The sequence below is a fragment of the Anastrepha obliqua genome, chromosome 5 (genome assembly GCF_027943255.1).
Source record: "Anastrepha obliqua isolate idAnaObli1 chromosome 5, idAnaObli1_1.0, whole genome shotgun sequence".
NCBI lineage: Eukaryota > Metazoa > Arthropoda > Insecta > Diptera > Tephritidae > Anastrepha > Anastrepha obliqua.
In genome coordinates, this window is record NC_072896.1 from 39,372,661 (window position 1) to 39,392,666 (window position 20,006).

At 38.8% G+C, this 20,006-nt stretch overlaps 1 protein-coding gene across 5 annotated transcripts in view; it reads left to right on the forward strand.

Annotated features, from left to right (window-relative positions):
• Positions 1–223: 223 nt before the first annotated feature.
• LOC129248174 (voltage-dependent calcium channel subunit alpha-2/delta-4) overlaps positions 224–20,006 on the forward strand; it is a 169,519-nt gene continuing 149,736 nt past the window's right edge. For 4 of the 5 annotated variants that reach the window (XM_054887631.1, XM_054887635.1, XM_054887632.1 and 1 more), the window contains exon 1: positions 224–879. The gene's annotated coding sequence lies outside the window, so the exon portion shown is untranslated. Of the gene's footprint in view, positions 880–1,624; positions 1,716–20,006 lie in introns of those variants that run through there. The other variant, XM_054887634.1, reaches the window with a different exon arrangement.

The following is a 20,006-nucleotide window of genomic DNA, read 5'->3' on the forward strand; positions in this document are numbered from 1 at the left end:
GCAAACCGAAAATTTCTTATTAATCAAATGTCAATGCCATATACCGTTGTTTTAAGATGAGAGCGAGAATGAGCTTCTTTGCCCGAACGCCTTGTGCTATGGTATTCGATTCACGGTGCATTCCCGTACGTACTGATATGCGGTGTTTATATTAGTGCGATTGTGAGCGAGTTTAGCGAGGGACGAATGCATGGAATGCTACTAAGTCGTGCCACACGGCAGCACAGCGCGAATCTCACTTAGTACGGTGCGTAAACCCCACACGAATGGAAGCCATTTCGAACTGTGGCGCTGGTCAAACACAGTGAACGTGTCGCCTAATCACATAGCATACCACTACAGCACAGCAAAGCACAACCAAGTTTTTTGGTGAAGAAGAAAAAAATTGTACAATAGTTGAATAAAAAATTTACAAAAAACGCGATACAGTTGTATGAAAATAAAGTGTAGAGGTGTGTGGAAGTGAAACCAAAAATATTTCGAAACTAAAACACGTACGAAGTTAGCGGAATTTCATGTGAAAAAGTTAAATTTCTTTACCGCTTTGGCTTTGGCGTTGGCCCGTGTTGAGAAGGAATATTTTGTTCAAAGTACTACTTTTGTGGTGGAATTTCGAAATCACTTAAAAAGGAATCGAGCGTGAAAAGTTAAATATAATTTGAGCTCGAGTGAACCGAGTAATACTTGTGAAAGTAATTTTTTAAGTCAAAATTCATACATCCCAAAAAAAAAAAGAAAAAGGAAAGAAAAGAAGTTGATCAGAAAATACGAATATGTGAAACATGGGAAAAAGCTATTAATTTTCGAAATAAATATCTTTCGGCAGTGATGTGAATACATATGAAAATTTATGTGCGGAAACTTGCGGAGCATTGAATTGTAAGTCGTCGTTTCATATATTTCATACATTTCGTTTCATTTCTTTTATTCGGCTGCTGCTTTTACAGCGCTGCCCCACAATTCCGAATGAGAAAATCTCTGTACACCACAATTTCTTGTGTGCCAGGCAAAAGCAAGGCAATGGTGCACGGATTGGTGGGCGACGCCAAGCGAACGGACGGGCCGGGCAGGCAGACCGTCAAACTAAACTCGACAAACTCAACTTCGTCTACACCACCTTCTCGCCATTCTACGCCCGGCACCTTTGTTCTGCGTTTAGTTTTCGTTTTTGTTTCTTTTTTTGTTTTTTGGTTCTGTGTGAATGAAGGAACTGGAGCTGGCAGGTGTCCCATTAAGGGGATAGGCGCGCGGCAATACGCCGACAATGCACACACACACACACACACACAATAATTTGTAATGTGATACCAGTGAGGGGGAGTAAATTTCAACCCCCAATGACTAAAAACAAATTAATAGTAAGATGTAGAATGTAAAAAAAAATGTGCGGTGAATGAAAAACATTCGAAATTTACCACTTTCGAATATTTAATGCGAAAACGGATATGGACTGTTTTGGCATGCGGATTTTCGGATATGCAAAGCGCTCTTCGAAAGTAATACAAAAAGGAAGACGAACTCATAAATGTGAAAAGAGAGCAAAAGAGAGAGAGAGAGAGAGAGAGAGCGCGGGCAGTGCATGGTGTGTCGGACACTAAAGAAGGTGGTGAGCGCATGATTTGACATGACAGAGGATGCGCAGCAAACGAACAAGTGCAGCAAATTGGTAAAGAAGAAGCGGTGGTCCGTATGAGAAGTGAGCAAGTGTGAGAGAAGTAAGACCTACTAGCTTTTTCACAGAGTGTGTGAGATTAACGCTGGTCGCTTTTATGTTAGAGAGTGCTAACGGGAGTGTAGGGATGTAGATAATATCGAGAATGCGCACTTGGAGTGTGAGGCAATGTTTGTACGAGTAAATGTGCGTAAAGGCGCGCGTTCGGCCAAGCTCAATACTCACTACTGAATGAGAGTTGCATTATAATTGATTTCATGCTTTGACATTTCAAGGATTAAAAAAGGAGTCGACAATGTGAATATGCGCTGTATATAACTGTAAATATGAATGTGTGAAAAAATTAATGCGAGTGTTAAACACATCACTGTGTGTGTGCGTGTGCATTCTTTTTTCGGGTAATAATTTACGGAATAATATAAATATATTTTATTTGAATGGCATTGAAGCTGTTGCTTCGCTGGCGCAAAAGTCGCATTGAGGGTAGAAAAGCACGAAATGGGGAGGTGTTAAAAACTCTAACTGGATAACTGAAAAACTGTGATGCAAATGAAACTGTGTTGTACATACTAATACACATATTATTGGGGATATTGCGCATACACACAGGCAAACCAAGGTCGTGTGTCTATCCCCTAAGCTGTTGGAAGAACACATGTGTCCAGAGGTTACTCCTTGTGGAGAAGTAGTCGCAGTCGTTGTCGAGCTCATGCGTATTTTTGAAGCTGTAGATATCAACATTTGTGTGTGTATATATCGGTGGGTCGAAGGGGCATGCATACATACATACATACATAAAGACACACACGCACACAGGGTGCCTATTGTCCATTTAAGGTCTCAACGTTCATGATATGCATGCATACATACAAACATACATACATAGGTAAATTATTATGTTGCTACAATGATAACAAAAGCTACAACAACTGTGTGTGTGAGTTGTGTTGGTATAAGTACTTAGTAGCGGTGTTAGTGCGTATATGTATGCATGTAGTTGTGTGTGTATATGTAGTTGTAGTAGTAATACTACGAATGCCAACACCATTACCACCCTCAACAACAATAACAATAGGAGCGTTGCCATCGCCAACACTCGCAGCAGCAGATTTAGTGTTACGCACTTGGGGCCATATGCGCCGTTTCGAATATCTACTACCACTATTACTATTAAACTAACGATGACCGACCGAGGACAACTGCCGTTATGTAGTACGTTACAATAACGGTTTATCGTAGTATTTATCTACAAAAGTGACGCTGCTGCTGCTGCTGCTACTGCATTCGAATAATATCTACGCGGGTATGTGTATGTATGTAAATATGTCTGTATGTTTGTATGTTTGTTTGTATGTTTATGCATGTGTGCAATGTGAAAATGAGAATCTTGGCGTTCACGTGTGCTTTTATTTGTGGGCGATATAACTCCGGCTTGATGACAGTTATACAATTGTTTCCCGCTTCCGCTAACTCACATTTGAATTGCAACCATTTACATGTCTATATGTATGTGTACATATGTATGGGTGTGTGTCTGTACAAAATAATTCATAATACAACCTTTTCATATTTCTCGCATTTCGCTAACTTTTCTGGCGTTTTTGTTCTCTTAACTTTTCCTCTTTTCTTCTGCTACTTTTCAACCTTTGCAGCGTTTTTCAAGTATCTTCTTCTTTGCAACTTTTCTGCCGGACTTTTTCATAGCTTTAAAGCAGCTAAGTGAAAAGTTTCTTTACACCTGGTATATTCTTGACCACAGCTTCCTTGTAGTTTATCTAACCTCAAACGGCAAATCTACTTAGTAAGTAATAATGCATTTTATCGACGCCTTCGCCTTCGCTTTTGCCTAACTTTTGTCATATAAATGCCTGCTATCAACTTTTTCGCTCCTGCTTTTCATTGTTTTATTGCTATCAACTCTTCAATTTCATTTTTCTGATTATTTGCTCCGGTGCATATTTTCTGCTGTTTGCAACTGTTTTATTTCCGCCTTTTTAGCGAGTGTGTGTACGTGTGTACATGCAATTTTTTCGTACTTATCTGTGCTCTGCTCCTTCGAGAGTGTCCTTCGTGGTACAATGAACATTAACCTGCAGTAGTAGCGACAACACGAAGAGTCTAGCAATGATAACAATGTACAATCACACAAATATTACTCGGAAGTTGTTGCCGATGTTGTCGTTAGCGTAGGTTTTCATTTTTCTTTTTGCTATTTGTGTTTCAATTAAAACTTAAATTTCCCCAAGCTACCGAATAGAAAGTGTACGCTGTGCGAAGAGTTCTCAAGATGATCGGGGGTGTTGGGGTTGGCCTGGTTGCTTCGAAACTGTTGGCTGCAGTTTCTCATGCCACTTGGGATTTTCGCTGTAGTAAAGCATTCCGATGTCAATAGATTTAGAGATTTTCTTTTTATTACTTATTACCAAGTTTTTGTTCTTGGATTGTTTTTATCCTCAGGAATTAAATCCAAAAATTGCTTTATGTTTTATTGTGCTTTCTGATTTCATAATTATACCCGCGCACTTGTGCAGTGGGTATTAGAATTTTGTTCACACAACGGATCTGTGTAACAGTATGAAGGAATCAAGATAGATATAGACAAAAATATAGCAAAATGCGCACAATGATGAAAGGACTCGGATATAGCCAAATTAAAAACAAAAAATAATTATTTCAACGAAACTAGGTACACATATTACCCGGCATCCAAGGCTGTTAGATACTGAAAATGGGCCAAATCGGCTAACAATCACGCCCACCTGCGATACAAGAGCAATTCTGAAAAATAATAAAACTTAATATCTCTGTTAAGAACAATGAAAAATGATCCAAATTTGGTGTAAATGATGAACTCAAAATATTTTCTCTTTTTTAAAACACATTCGGGTAAACGTTTACCAGCTTGATCAAAAAGTTCCCGAAATATGTTCAGAAAATTCAAAATACAAGTTTATAGCTCAAAAGTGATATTATCGCCCTCAAAGTACTCCCCATCAACTGCGATGCTTTTACGCTAGCATTTGATCCAGCTCTTCAAAATTTTCTACAACTATTTTTGGTATAGACATCAGTGTCGTCTTCGATTTTACAATATTTCTTTCGGCTGTTAAAACGCATTCCCGTAGTGGTTTTTCGGCTCGAACAAACAGAAAAAAATCTCAAAGACCCATAACAGGTGAATTCGATGAGTGTTCGGTATTTGGATGGTATTCGTTCGCTTTGGTTAAAAATTCACCGATAATGATGGCTGTGTGACGTAAAAACGGCGTCTTGTCTCCAATAATGATTCGTTTGATCAGGTCCTTTGGTACCAAATTTGCAGAAACTCGACTCAAACCCAAATCATTAACTATAATGCCCAGAACCGATCCACAAGCAATGTTTAAGTAGTCTCTGTAAGTTCTCTGATGTTTATTGACTGATTTGCGGTATTGATCAACCTTCTTCCACTTTTTTGATGGACTCACGATCTCTTCTAAAGCGTTCATGCGACTCGTAAACGGCTGATTTCTATAGAGTATCAATACCGAAACAATTTCCCAGCTTTGTATGCTGAACTCTCATTACTTAAAAATAAAAAGAAATTTATGTTAAAAATGGGTAAAATCGGTTGGTAATCACGCCTACCTCCCGTATAATGTTAAATTTCAAAAAATAAAAAAAATTTGGTAAACAAAGTAAAATAAAATTTTACTAAAATGTGAGCGGGTACATAAAGTTCGATCGGTACCGAATTTAGATTACCTTACTTGTTTTTTCTCACTTTACTTTGTAGCGTTGAATTGCCTACAAATCTTCGAATGCACAAGAGAAGCGTTTGAAAGTTTCTGAATTTTTATCTATTTGCGAGCTCTTAATTTTCAATAAAAATATTTTACACACACACAGGGCTTATTTCTCTATTCGCTACTTAGAATATTTATATAGTTCCGTGAATTTAATTTTTATTAAATGCTTTTTCATGACAAAAATTAGCTCAGAGTACGGAAAAACCACAGCTTTTTTGCTCACTATCTTTAGCCTATCTACTCAAACCACTTGAAGTAAAAGCGAGGCAATGAAATAAATAAAATTGCAATAAAGACTTTACATTCTGAAATAATAAATATTTGCAATTCTATATTTTTTACTGATAACCTTTGCAATAAAAATAACTAATTCGCAAAAGTATTTGATCGAACTGATAAGAAAGAATCAAGGCTAGCTAAGTTTTCGGAATAGGCGAAGAAAAAACGTTTGCTTTTGTATTCCCACAGGGTGGCGTAAAATTACTCATCATTTCCAAATGGCTTCCTACCTCAATCATATTTGACACTTGTGAAAAAGACATCTGCAGTATACAAACAAACAATCAAGGGAGCACGTAAAGGTCAAAATAAAGCTTTCCATCACTCAGAATCATTTTTTTTTTGTATTTAGTAAAAAGTTATTCAAAGCGAATACGAAATTGGATGATTAATTTTGAGCCACCTTGTATATTTGTGTTTTCAGGTCATTACGTGTACCACGCTCCAATAATTTTCCCTAAATATGTAATAGCTTGCTTTGGCTTGATGTAGCCCATATCGCCACTTTTCTTTCATGGATTTCTTAAGTTTCAATTTAGTACCGGGAAAGTAACTAAAAGCAAAACAATTCTTTGTATCGGCACCACCTTGCAATTTAGACTTTCATGAGGCTTTTTCTAAGTCATAATAATGATTCGTTACAAAAAGACATCGAAGTGCGTACATACGAGTAAATCTATTTTAATTCTATATTCGAGGAAGGAATTTTTAAATTAATTTTGATATGCGAGTTCTGTGACGCCTCACATATGGGTTTCCCTGCAAGCCTTAGATTTCTGGTCTTTATGTAGAGCGCAAGTGGGGTGTTAATATGAGAAATGGGTACAATTGGGTACAAATTTTGTTTACATACACCAAATTTACTATTTCTTCCTATGTTAGCCTTGTTAAAATTGTTGGTACCAGAGCAAACTAACGTATTGGAATGATTGCCATGGTGCAACTAGCTATCATTTGTTATTGTCGCCGTAAACCTGAAATGTTGCAGTAAAAGTAGTTTAAAACCTACTATTTATTTTCACATTTCTTCGAGTGACGCAAGCAGAGTGTCACCTCAGACGCTTTAACTACGATTTTGTTTGAGCACAAGCCATAAAGTTATAATTATATTTCAGTGAAGAAGACAACATTCTGACGCATGGGAAATGGTTTGAATATATACATACATATACGAGTACCTATATACCCTATGATCAAAAAGTACCGGGCATGTTTAGTTTAAACGAACCGCGCACGTGGCAACCGGTCCATATTTTTTTCTTATGTTGCAAACTGTACTTCGAAAACGGCCGAAAATGTGGACAAACAATTCTTGGATTTTGCATGATGATAACACGCAATCGCACCGAGCCCAAATTGTGCTGGATTATTTCATTCTTATTCTCCTGATATGGCCCCGTGCGTCTTCTTTCTCTTTCCCGAGTTGAAGTTACCACTCCGTGGAGGGCGATTTCAGTCGTGCGAGGAGATCAAAGAGAATGCGACGAAGGAACTGAATGTCATCTCTTCGTCGGCCTACCAGGGGTGCATAGAGGACTGGGTTAAACGTTGGCACATGTATGTTGCTTCAAACAGGTCATATTTTGAAGGAGACAAAATAAATTTGCCTGAATTTAACTCTGTTTTGTTTTATTTAAACATTCCCGGTACTTTCTGATCATAGGGTAGTATTTAATTGGCGCTTACACCTTTTAATGGGTATTTGATGGAATTCCTTCTTCAATTTGTGGTGTGCATTTTGATAATTTCCTCAATGGTTTGAATGGGTCACTAGATATATCACGCGTTCGATTCACAATTAATCAAAATGATAAAAGCAATTTGCTCTAAATATGGTATAGTCGTCCCTAAGACGGAAATTTTAAATACAATTTTTAACTTTGCGGCCATACATTTTTCCTCCTTGAATTCGATAAAAGGCTCACTTTATTATTTTCAAAATTTATAAATAAAAAATGATCAAACTGAATCGACCTAGACTTCAAACAATTTTTGATTAATATTTGTGCATGTGAATATGTTCATGTAATAAATTCTGAATGCATTCAGTCTAGTGAGCCATATCTCACGATGCGTGCCGTATATCGCATCGGGTCAAAAAATACATCAAATTAAAGGTGGTATCTTAAGGTATCAAATCCAATAGCAACGCGGAGATTCGAAGTCTTCCGTTGCAAGAGTCGAAAATTTTGTTAAAATCTTGTAAATCGTCGAGTTGGACCGGCAAATGCGAGCACCTATACCATTGACCAGAACTTCTAGACTAGTCACTTGACTTACTTAGACTAATTATGGTACTTGAAAGCATTTACATTTTGTTCTTATTTTTATTAGGGAATTTAGCACGCGGCCTGATCTATTGGGTTATCTTTAGGGAGACAGATCATTTCTCTGAACCCAACCTCCTCAATAAGTTTTAGTTGTTTACCCAGGTGTTTGTCTCGCTCATGAATCAGTGCTGAGCACGCAGCCAGTACATATTTGGCAGATTTCATCTTCCACCCTACAGAAACTGCTAGTTCTATTGGAGGATATCCTCAGGTTTGTAAGATGATAATTCAGTCTACATCACCCTTTTGGAATTCCGCTGATGATTCTAAATTATTTTTATTTAATTTCGTGCAATCTTTGGTCCGGCTTAAATTACAGCTACCTATCATTGATTCTGATTGCGATGAACTTTTACCCCAGTATGGCCTTTTTTCTTTTCTCTACTTCCTGAAAAAGATAGGAAAACTTACTCTTTCCTAAAGCACAGATTGGGTCTGGTCCTATAAATGAAGAGGTTAATTTCATCATCGAATTAAACCAAAAACATTTATCCAGTATCTTACATAAATACAGTGAAGGCTCCCATAAGCGGAGACTGATGGATACCTGCGTTTTGTCCATTTATGATAGATACCTGCTTATTGGGATGTCATGAAAATTAATATTAAAATTCACGTTTGAAAAGTGAGCTCATATGAAGCGTCGTTGCCTAACCGCATGGCGATTTCTGTTGCTTTAGCCTTAACTAATGGTCCACATATTGGAATGCTTTGGTTTCTTGCCTTAGAAAGCCATTTCAAAGGCAACTTTTCAATTTCTATATTCCTACTTTGCGTGAGTTTTCCTTTCATTTGATAGAGATTGATAGATTAGATTGAGATTTGATATACGAGTATTCTTTACTTCTTACAATCAAAGCTGATTGCAATTTGCCGATACTGAACCTTTTTGCTAAAGTTCGAACAAACCTTTGTTCACTGTAATAAAAGTTTATTATTTCACCTTTTTCTTTCACTGCTAATAACTCTTTACTCGATGTTTGCAAGAGTCGACATTGAACTGCATGGTTATTGTAAAATATTTCAATGCATTACCCATAAACTAAGGCAAACAAGTGTCACAAGTGAGTAGCGCAAAAAACAAATATACGGTTTTTCAGTAAGAGCGCTTCAACTTTTGAACTTTTTTGAATAAAACACAAACGGTTTGACTTTTTTAACTAATTTTTTCTTTATTATCGAGTTTGAACATATACATTTAAGTATGAAATTCGATTTCTTTTGCATGACCACCGCGTGCACGTTTTACGAAGTCCAATCGTTGAACCCAATTTTCGACCACTCTTTTGCATAAATCGGCCGAAATTCCAGCAATTTCGCGTTCAATATTGGCTCTGAGCTCACAAATCGTCGCCGGCTTGTTACTGTAGATCAATGACTTCACATAACCCCAAAACGGGACGGCTTGTTAAATGGCCGTAATGCTCTTAAAGTAGCAGCAACAGAACGATTATTTTCATAAAAAATTTGCACAATTTGCAATCGTTGCTCAAGTGTGTAGCGTTCCATGATGAAATATATACTAATGAAGTTTACAAATGACAAGCGAAAAATAAAAAATATTGCGTCGTTCGGCCTCCCTATCGGAAAAAAGTTGAAGCGCACCTATTGAACAATCCTATATATATGAAAAAAACAATAAAAAGGGAAACCGTCGAACTGTCGAAAAACACCCAAACAGAAAAAGGGAAATCAGTAACGTTTGTGGTTGAAAAAGATAAAATTGCCCGCTTATTACAGCATCGCGTGCCCTCATAGGAGATTTTTTCACGAGCATTTCATCGCCCTATGCCGGTATTATGCGTTTCTTGTTTTTGTAGTCGTTTTTACTCATAATTTTGTGTTGGTGCAGAAGAAATTATATATATACCCGCTTATACCCTTTCTGGGTATTTAGCCGAGCTCCTACTCCTATTTGTGGCGGGCGTCTTGATGTTGTTTCTCAAATGGGGAAACCTACAGCCGACTTTTAAGTCGACTTCGAAAGGCAGATATTTGTTTTTTTAAGAAGAGCTTTTTCATGGAAATAATAAACTCAGAGGTTTGCCATTACCTGCCGAGGGCGATCGCTATTAGAAAAAACTTTTTCTTAATTTTGTTGTTTCACGGAGATTCGAACCTACGTACTCCGAATTATAGTCACGCACAATCAGATAGGTGTCAGACGACAACAGGCCTTATTGATAGAGGCGGTTGTGAGAGTTGCTACACCTTCTCGGCATGATAGGTACGTTGGTAGATCTGTGGTGAATGAGGCCGCCATTCGATTTGCCATCACATCTTTTGGCGGCTACAAGTCGCCCGGACCAGATGGCATATATCCTCCAATGCTGAAGGAAAGCGCAGAGTCCGTGACAGCAGCCTTGAAGAAAATCTTCTCTGCTTGCCTGACACTGGCCTACATACCACGCTCTTGGAGAATGGTGAGGGTCGCTTTCGTCCCAAAGGTTGGAAGAGACGACTACACCAGCCCCAAAAGCTTTAGACCCATCCGCATAACTTCTTTCATGCTGAAAAGTCTCGAACGACTGGTGAAATTGCGTTATGCGTCAGAAGTCGCTGAAGGCTCACCCTCTGTCTCCATTTCAGGCATGCCCATCAAAATGGAAAATCCTGCGAGTCGGCACTGCAAAACCTTGTTGCTATGTTAGAGCTAGCCATCGACAGGAGGGAGCGTTTGATAATGCCACTTTTAACATAATGTGTAGCTCTGCTAGTATTCAAGGCGTAGACCGGATGCTAGTCAATTGGATTTGTTCGATGCTGGCCCGAAGAATCGTCTCGGTACGAGCAGAGGAAGATCTGCTGGAGTCATCCGGGGTTACTAGAGATTGCCCCCAAGGCGGTGTGGTGCCTCCATTGCTCTGTTAATCGATCCTCTACTCACCACCCTAAACGATTCGGGAGTCTCCGCACAAGCATATGCGGACGATGTGGCCTGTTTGATGACAGGCCTTTCGCTTATGAACATCTGCAGGAAAGTGCAGAAAACTCTGGATCTGATTGACACTTGGTGCTGTGGGAATGGGCTAACGGCATCAAGACTGGTATTGTCTGATAGCTTTCTGGCAGTGCGAAGGCATCTTTGGGAAAACGTGGGGTCTTTCTCCTAGCAAGGTCCTATGGATCTACACGGCTATAATAAGACCTATTATCACCTATGCATCAGTGGTCTGGATGAGTAGACTCTCTCTGGTGGGAGTCAGGAGGACGATGGAGAGGGAGATCTCTATGGCCTTAGAAAGCCCCTAACCACATCAGGGGTAGTCAAGTCCTGTAAATCCAGGCTGAAATATGTCGGTAGACATAATAGCCTGATGCTAACATGGGTCCCGGGACACGTGCGTATCGTGGGTAACGAGACCCCTGACTCCTTAGCTAAGATGTACTCTGAGGCCAACTTCTTTGGCCATCCCTCTGCGGACATCAAAGCCACGGTTAGCAAATAGGTAACTACAACCCACAAGCGAGCTTGGCAGGCTGAGAGAGGCTGCAGATGGACTGAACAGATGTTACCTGTCATGTCAGATCAACTGTCCCAACCTCTTCTTTCATTAAGCAGAAGAGAGTGCAGACGGCACATGGAAAGGTTGGGCATCTCAGACAGTGTACTCTTCCCAGCTTGTGAAGAGGAGGATGAGACGGCGGACCACTTCCTGTGCGTCTGCCCCGCCTTCGCTCGAAACAGGTTTGAGGTCTTTTTTCAGGTCAGTTTTTAATATTCATTTATAGTATATACTTTTGACTGGACTGTTCATGCGACGCTCGCAAATGAACCTTCCGACATCATCAGCGGCCATATGACCCCACATCATAATGCTGACTCCCCCATACTTAACAGTGGGTAACACGCAATCTGGATGGTATTCTTCGCCAACCTGCCGCCTCACGAACGTCACACCAGGTGTTCCAAATACCTGTAGAAAAACGAAAATATCGTTTTATAAGAATTAGACTGGGGTAAGAAGCTATGGTTGTTAATATTTTAAAACGAGGTAAACTAAGCTTGTCTCGAAGTTCGATTAATCAGACCCGAGAACATTTGACCAAACTTCCTTTGTAGAATGTTGGTATCGGAGAGCCCGTTGCAAACTCTGTATGTTTTTGTTTTTTACATTACAATGAAAAGAGCTACAGAGATAGCAAAATAACCACGACATTACTTTTTCACTAGTTCAGTGAAGCTTAGTCGCTGACTTTTAAAAGTCAATTTAAAATATGCTTAGGGTGATTGATATTCTGCGTTTGTACGTTGAGAAAGCCACATAGATTAGTTTATCTATTGCATAATTGCTTTTCACACTGTATTCAGTTGTACTCGTATTAGTGGGGGATACACTAAAATAATAACTGTGACTTGCCATTGTGCAACTTATCTCTGAGTGAAATAGTAACAAATAATTTCTGTTTCATAATGAAGGTATTATATATAGTAAAGGAATAATTGTGGTCCCGGGCGGAATCCTTGTGGCACCAACCTTGTTGATGAGTGTAATTTTATTTAATTATTTACATACCAAGGTGATATAATAATACAATTATTCTTACATGTAAAAAAGGAACTGGCTACCGGGATCTTCGGCTCGTGAGTATAATTTATTCTACAGAAATTATATACCTTTCGGGACAAAAAGCAACCTATGTCAAATTCCAGATCATGATTGATGATCAAACATACAAACATATGAAGTTTACTAACATAATATCAGAAAAATCAAATGGCTACGTACATCCTTTTATGGGTTTTTGACCAAATCAAAAGACGCTCAAATTTTTGCTGTAAGGTTTGATGGTGGGTGCTACAATTTTACGCTGTTTCCGATGGCAGATAATTTCCAAGAAAATATTTTTCTTTACAGAAGTGGATTTGGAAGCTGGAAGTGTTAGCCGAGTGACAACCGCCATTAGAAAGAACTTACTCTCATTTGAAATTTCATCCCCACAGTACACTTCAAAATCGAGACCAACCCAATAATAGTCACGAGCAAATCCACTCAGTGCCTGCGTTAAATATACTCAATTACATATTTACAGATTGTATACAATATGTGTTTACAGCTGCGTTTCTTGCCATTTACATGCGAGTGGATCTGTACTATGCTTGTAAGAGGGTTGTCTTTTATATTTTGCGCCCAATAATGAGAACACAGTACAACAATGGCTTTCGTCTCCTTATTTCTCTTGATTGGCGCGATAACCGCTTTTGACTCGCTTTTGGCCGAGTTTAACAAAGCGCGCCAGTCGTTTCTTTCGCGTGCTAATCGGCGCCAGTTGGAAACTCCAAGTGAAGTCAAGTTCTTCTCCAGATGATCTTTCCAACATAGAAGAGACATTCCTCTTCCTCTGCTACCAGCAGGTAGTACCGCATCGAATACTTTTAGAGCCAGAGCGTTTGATCGATTCGGACGACATGACCCCGCTAACGAAGCCGCTGCAACCTTTTCGCTGCTTTGTAAATGACTTTAGACTTTTTTAAAATATTCTATTTGGAAATCAATACACCTTTGCATTCGCTTAAACTGATTTTCAAAACATCTTTGCCACTCAGACGTGAACACATCCAAAAAAGAACTGTTTAAAGGCTTCAACAGCTTCTTCACGCATTGAAAATCGTTGATCTCGCATTTTATTTTTGATGCTCAGGAATAAGAAAAGAAGTCATCAGGTACCAAACCAGAGCTATGATCCATTATTCGATCTACTGAGAGCTCAAAAGCTCTCTTGTGTCAGCCGATACGTGAGAGCTCGCACTGTCTTGGTGAAGTATGATTCGTCTTCAACGGTTAGCTTTTCTTAATTCTCCGCATTTTGGCATAAAAACGATTGTGTATTGCTCAGAACTGACTATTTTAAGTTTCCTTAATGGTACAAGCGACTATTTGAACTTTGAAGTGCTTCCCCCGCGAACAACTTTTATTGTACTACGCTTGTCTTGGAACACCCATACTGACGATTGCTGTTTTAATTCCGGCTCATACGCATAAATCCAACATTCGTCCCCTGTTACGATGTCATAGATGTGCTTTGAATCATTTGTACCAGCGCGGCACACTGTTCTCGATGCCGGCGGACAATCGGGTGCCTGTCGTTGGTTTCGGTAGGAAGTATGATGTTTTGATCCCAGATAGAGATCAATGGTTAAGTCCAGGGACGGATCCAAAACCAGTGATGGAAGCGGATCTGGATGGTACTTAGACGAAGACACTAAGTATTCCTATGCCACAGAATAGATGGCCACGGTATTTCTTACGGAAGTCTTTGCCATCTTGAATGTGGCGTACTGGCTAATTGAGAAAAAATGGCGGGGCAACAGTATTGGAATTTGTAGTGACAGTCAAGCTGCACTCAAAGCCCTTGCTAACCCACGCTGCTCTTCGAAGTTAGGTGGTGAATGTAAGACAAAACTGAACAGTGTTGCAAAACACAACAAAATTAGTCTTATTTGGACATTGTGGTATTACAGGGAACAGTAGAAAGGACCTGAGAGTACTGATGGGTGTAATCACAGGACACAACGTCTGTGGTCAGCATATGGCTACCATGGGGGTCACAGACAGCCCGATATGCCTATCCTGCCTTGAGAATGACGACACTGCAGAGCATTTTCTCTGCAGCTGTCCTGCATTTTTCAGAATCAGACTTAGGATATTGAGTTGCGATATGGACAAAGTTCATACTCTTCCTCTTCCGGATCTCTTAAAATTTATCAATGAATTTAAGAGATTTGTGGAAAAGTGATCTCAAACTAATTTATCCGTTTTTACCATCCACCTTTTATCTTTCCTATCTCCATTCTTTCTACTGTAGTACAATGGTATACTGACTGAGTGCTTGGACTTGTCCAACCCCCCACAAATCTAATCTAATTTAATCTACCAACGCGGCTGAATTTCTTCAATATTTCTTTACACCGATCGACAAGAGTCCGTGCCTTTTTTTGGACAATTGTCAAATTATCCGGTATCTAACGGCCGCCGTAGCCGAATGGGTTGGTGCGTGATCACCATTCGGAATTCACTGAGAGGTCGTTGGTTCGAATCTCGGTGAAAGCAGAATTAATAAAAACATTTTTCTAATAGCGGTCACTCCTCGGCAGGCAATGGCAAACCTCCGAGTGTATTTCTGCCATGAAAAAGCTCCTCATAAAAATATCTGCCGTTCGGAGTCGGCTTGAAACTGTAGGTCCCTCCATTTGTGGAACAACACCAAGACGCACACCACAAATAGGAGGAGGAGCTCGGCCAAACACCTAACAGAAGTGTACGCGCCAATTATTTATTTATTTTTTTATTTTTTAACGAGAAAAAATTTTGGTATGAAATTTTTCACGAGCTAATTCCATTTTTTCGGAGACACGAATTTTTCAACTCATTGAAAAAAGAACAAATAAAGCTCATAGGTGAAAACGTTGAATGTAAGTTTATGCTAAAAATACAAAATTTTTCGATAAAAATATTGAATTGCAGCTCATCACACGTAGTGTTCCACAGCCGTAAGAACTAGAAGGCAACCCTCGTATGTGTAGATGTGTGTATGTACAATATGAGTGCGTTTATTTCACTTTTATTACAGTTGAAAATTATCGTGTGATATCCTCTGGGATATAGTGGCTTTTTTTACTATCTCTTCCTTATTCGTACTCACTCCTTGTAATATTGTTGCTCTCACCGGCTCTTCCCCGCTCTCCTTATCACTTCGTACCACGTCTATATCTCACTGCACACGCATTATTTGTTGCATTTTTATTGTCATATCAAGTGCTAAAGCTTTTACGTTGTTTTTGTTGTTGTTAAATTGCATTCAAACTGCGTGGAAAGTATGTGTTTCGGACGCTTATGTTGCAACAAATGCTGATGCCAACTGCTCGCTTCGCTTGAGTTTGTGTTTAACTGAGTGGGTGTACGCAGGTGGTAGAAGAGCGAGAGGGAGTGTGTGAGGTTGAAGGGTGAGAAGGTTGAGAAGTTTGAGAAGTTTGGGTATTTAGAGTTCGTGTGGTTCAAATTTTCGAGTTCAGCAAGTTTCCTAGATGGGCGTAAGCGAGAGCTGAACAACATTTGCTATAGAAATAGTTTTATTTGCTAATTAATGCACAAATCCGAATCGCAATTAATATTTTTTTCCTAACCACTGTTCCTGTTCATAGTTTAACTGAGTTACTTACAGTTGGAATAGGGTTTAGAAATTATTAATTTTGCTACTAATAAATAAATCCCGCCTACTTTTAAACCCGTTTCGTGTTCCGTATACAATTTTTACCCGCAACTTTGGTAAACTGCGCAGATAAAATGACATATTTTAGGTTTAAATATAAAAATATAATCTTGTTGAAAATTGCTAAGATCCTGTTTTTCAGTGGAAATGGGCACACATTCGTATAAATGCACTCTTACTTTCAGTTTCACTACCTTCTCTCTGTTTTCTCAATGCATTGCTTACAACAACTTCTAACTCATACTGTTTGCCAAACTAAAGGCAATTTATATTAGATTGCATGTAAAATCCTGTTGCGTTGTTGTTTGATACTAAGATCGCTCCAAATCTTACTAAGCTTCCTGTCTTGTCCTTCCTACAGTGTTATAATGGTGTTCTTGTCCTTTTTGTCCATAATTTTTTGCGACATGCACTCCCAGAGCTGCGTCGGACTCAAATCCACAGAAAGAAAGTATTTTCTTTTCCAGTTGATGAAAATGCCGCACAAACCATAACGGTGCCATCGGAGAACACAATATTGTCCCACTCAGTTTCCTACTGTATTGGTTTTTGAGAGAAGTCTAATAGCCTAGACAGACGGCGGGGTTAATCGGGATAAACGGCTTAATTCAAAATTATCATAGGAATTAAGTGCAACTAATGCGGATTGACAACTAGACTTAATTCACATAATTTAAGAGGTTTCGGGGAATTTACGATGGCAACTTTGCCGAAAAATGACAGTTAATATCTACTATTGTGAATGAAAAAAGATGAAACTTTTAAAGAGAAGAAGAAGAAGGACAGGAACAATGGTGGTTTGCACTAAGCTGCTCGAAATTCCATTACTTCTTTTGATATTTCGGAGAAGTTTGAGAAATTGCAATTTTAGATTTTTTGACAAATTAAAAAAAAATCTTAAATTGCAATTTCTCAAACTTCTCCGAAATATTTTTTTTTAACCTGCCAAAAAATCGACTTTTTTTCATAAATTGTTAGTACAACTACTCAAGAATATGTGGTAAAAATTTTAAAGCGAAATTCGCATTATTCCCGATTCTATGAGCACTTAAATGACTGCCTGTCGGTTTTCCACCGTAGCGCGCCTTAGTTAGAACGACGTTTTTCTCGAAACTATTTTTTTTCAACTGTTGGGCACTCTAGCTCAAAAAGTTATAGACCAATCGTTAAAATTTTTTTTCGGAGTATTTTTTATTCAATCCTAATTCAAATGGACCTAATTATTGGATAATATTATCATTCAAAATATTTTTTTAAGCAAAATAGATTAAAAAAATGGTATGAAATGGCATTGTGTTCAAGCGCCTCAAAAACATGCAATTTTCAATATTATTTTACCACAATTCAATATTCATTTATCAAATCACGAAAAAAAAAATGTTGTTGATTACGGAGAAAAATTGCAACTTCAGGAATGCCCACTAGCAAGGTACTCGGATACATGTACAAGACGCTCTAACGCCACTATTTCCGGCGGAAACGGCTCGAAAGAATTTTAAAGTGTACTTAAAAATATGAGTAAAATACCCTCCAAGTTTAAACAATTTCTGAATATTCCTTTCTTGTTCAAAAAATTCACGAAGAACACCAAAATTTCGGCCTCCTAAACCGGTTTCCTCCCTTAATAATTATTTCTTAATAGGACTATGAATAAGTTCGTGCGGTTTTACAACAGATGGCGTAACTTGATTATTATTCTATCGATCCACATTTCCAAACATTCATTGGAGAGCTACTGTCGTAAGGCACAAACGTCAGTATAAGTTTTTTATTTGAAGCGTAAACAACAATATTTTTACCACACTTGAAAATGTCGAATTTCGTGCCAAATAATGTGTTTTTACGGGGAATTCTTCTTCATTATTTTAATATGAAGAAAAAAGCAGCCGAAAGTCATCGTATCTTGGTGGAAGTTTATGGTGAGCATGCTCTAGCTGAGCGAACGTGCCAGAAGTGGTTTGCACGCTTTAAAAGTGGTGATTTTGGCTTGGAAGACGAAGAACGCGAGGGTGCGCCGCCAAAGTTCATGGATACCGAATTGGAGGAATTGCTCGATCAAGATCCGGCTCAAACGCAAGAAGAGGTTGCAAAAACTTTGGGAGTTGATCAATCAACCATTTCCAAACGTTTAAAAGCCATGGGAATGATCCGAAAGGTAGGCCATTGGGTGCCGTATGAATTGAAGCCAAGAGACGTTGAACGCCGTTTTATGGCATGCGAACAACTGCTTCAACGGCACAAAAGAAAGGGTTTTTTGCATCGAATTGTGACTGGCGATGAAAAGTGGGTCCATTACGACAATCCAAAACGTCGGGCAACGTATGGATACCCTGGCCATGCTTCAACATCGACGTCGGCGCAGAATATTCATGGCCTGAAGGTTATGCTGTGTATCTGGTGGGACCAGCTGGGTGTTGTGTATTATGAGCTACTGAAACCGAATGAAACGATTACGGGGGATGTCTACCGACGACAATTGATGCGTTTGAGCCGAGCACTGCGAGAAAAACGGCCGCAATACGCCGATAGACACGACAAAGTTAGTTTGCAACATGACAATGCTCGGCCACATGTTGCACAAGTGGTCAAAACATACTTAGAAACGCTCAAATGGGATGTCCTACCCCACCCGCCGTATAGTCCAGACCTTGCGCCATCCGATTACTATCTCTTCCGATCGATGCAACATGGCCTGGCTGACCAGCACTTCCGTAATTACGATGAAGTCAAAAAATGGATCGATTCGTGGATTGCGGCAAAACCGACCGAATTTTTCACAAAGGGAATCCGTGAATTGCCAGAAAGATGGGAAAAAGTAGTAGTAAGCGATGGACAATACTTTGAATATTAAATTTGATTTGATACTTTGAATGTAAAAAACCGCACGAACTTATTCATATCCAATCCACCCGAATTTGTTGCCTGAGATCCATGCTTTACTGTCAAAAATATTCTATAAACAAATCTGATATTCCCTAATCCGCCTAACAACCGTCTGCCACACTACCATTTTAATCAGAATTAACTGCGGCGGGAATTCCGATTAACAACGCCGTCTGTCTGGGCTATAAGCCCGCTTATCTGTGATGATCTGATCTTGCACACTGTTTTTTTTTTTCAATTTACGTAATCGATGTTGCGTAAAATGTGTGCGATGTGCCTGGTTATCATTGGAACACCCAGCTCCTATTTTGTTTGCGCAAAAATTTTCATGTCTTCCTTTTTAATTTAGTTTATTTGGCGGTGAGTCACGTTTTTTATTGCCTTTCCTAGGCTTTCTTACGCCATAATTTTTGCTATTTTTAAGTAAGCGCACACCATTGCCTTTGATCGTCTGATTCTTCGCCGCATCTTTCGATTCAAATATATCACCCTTTATGCTACAGTTTGATTTGGATCTTTTCAGAATCATTAAGATATTTTGCCTTTGGAGTTTTAATAAAAATCTAGAGAAAAATAGAGTTATCTTTTTATTCACTTTAATGAGTTTTGTTTTTGTTTGACAAACAATATGAGTTAGAAGTTGAAAAAAGAGGGAGAAGGTAGTAATGCTAAAATTAAAAGTGCGTTTATACGAATATGTGTCACTGTAGATTAAGATTGATTGTTGAATTTAAGGTTGTTAACATTTTAGTTGAAGAAAAGTGAAAGAACCTTAGCGTGAATCGAGGCAAAACTATACCAATCGGTTTGAAACAAATTTATTGATGTTAAAGCATTAGTCAA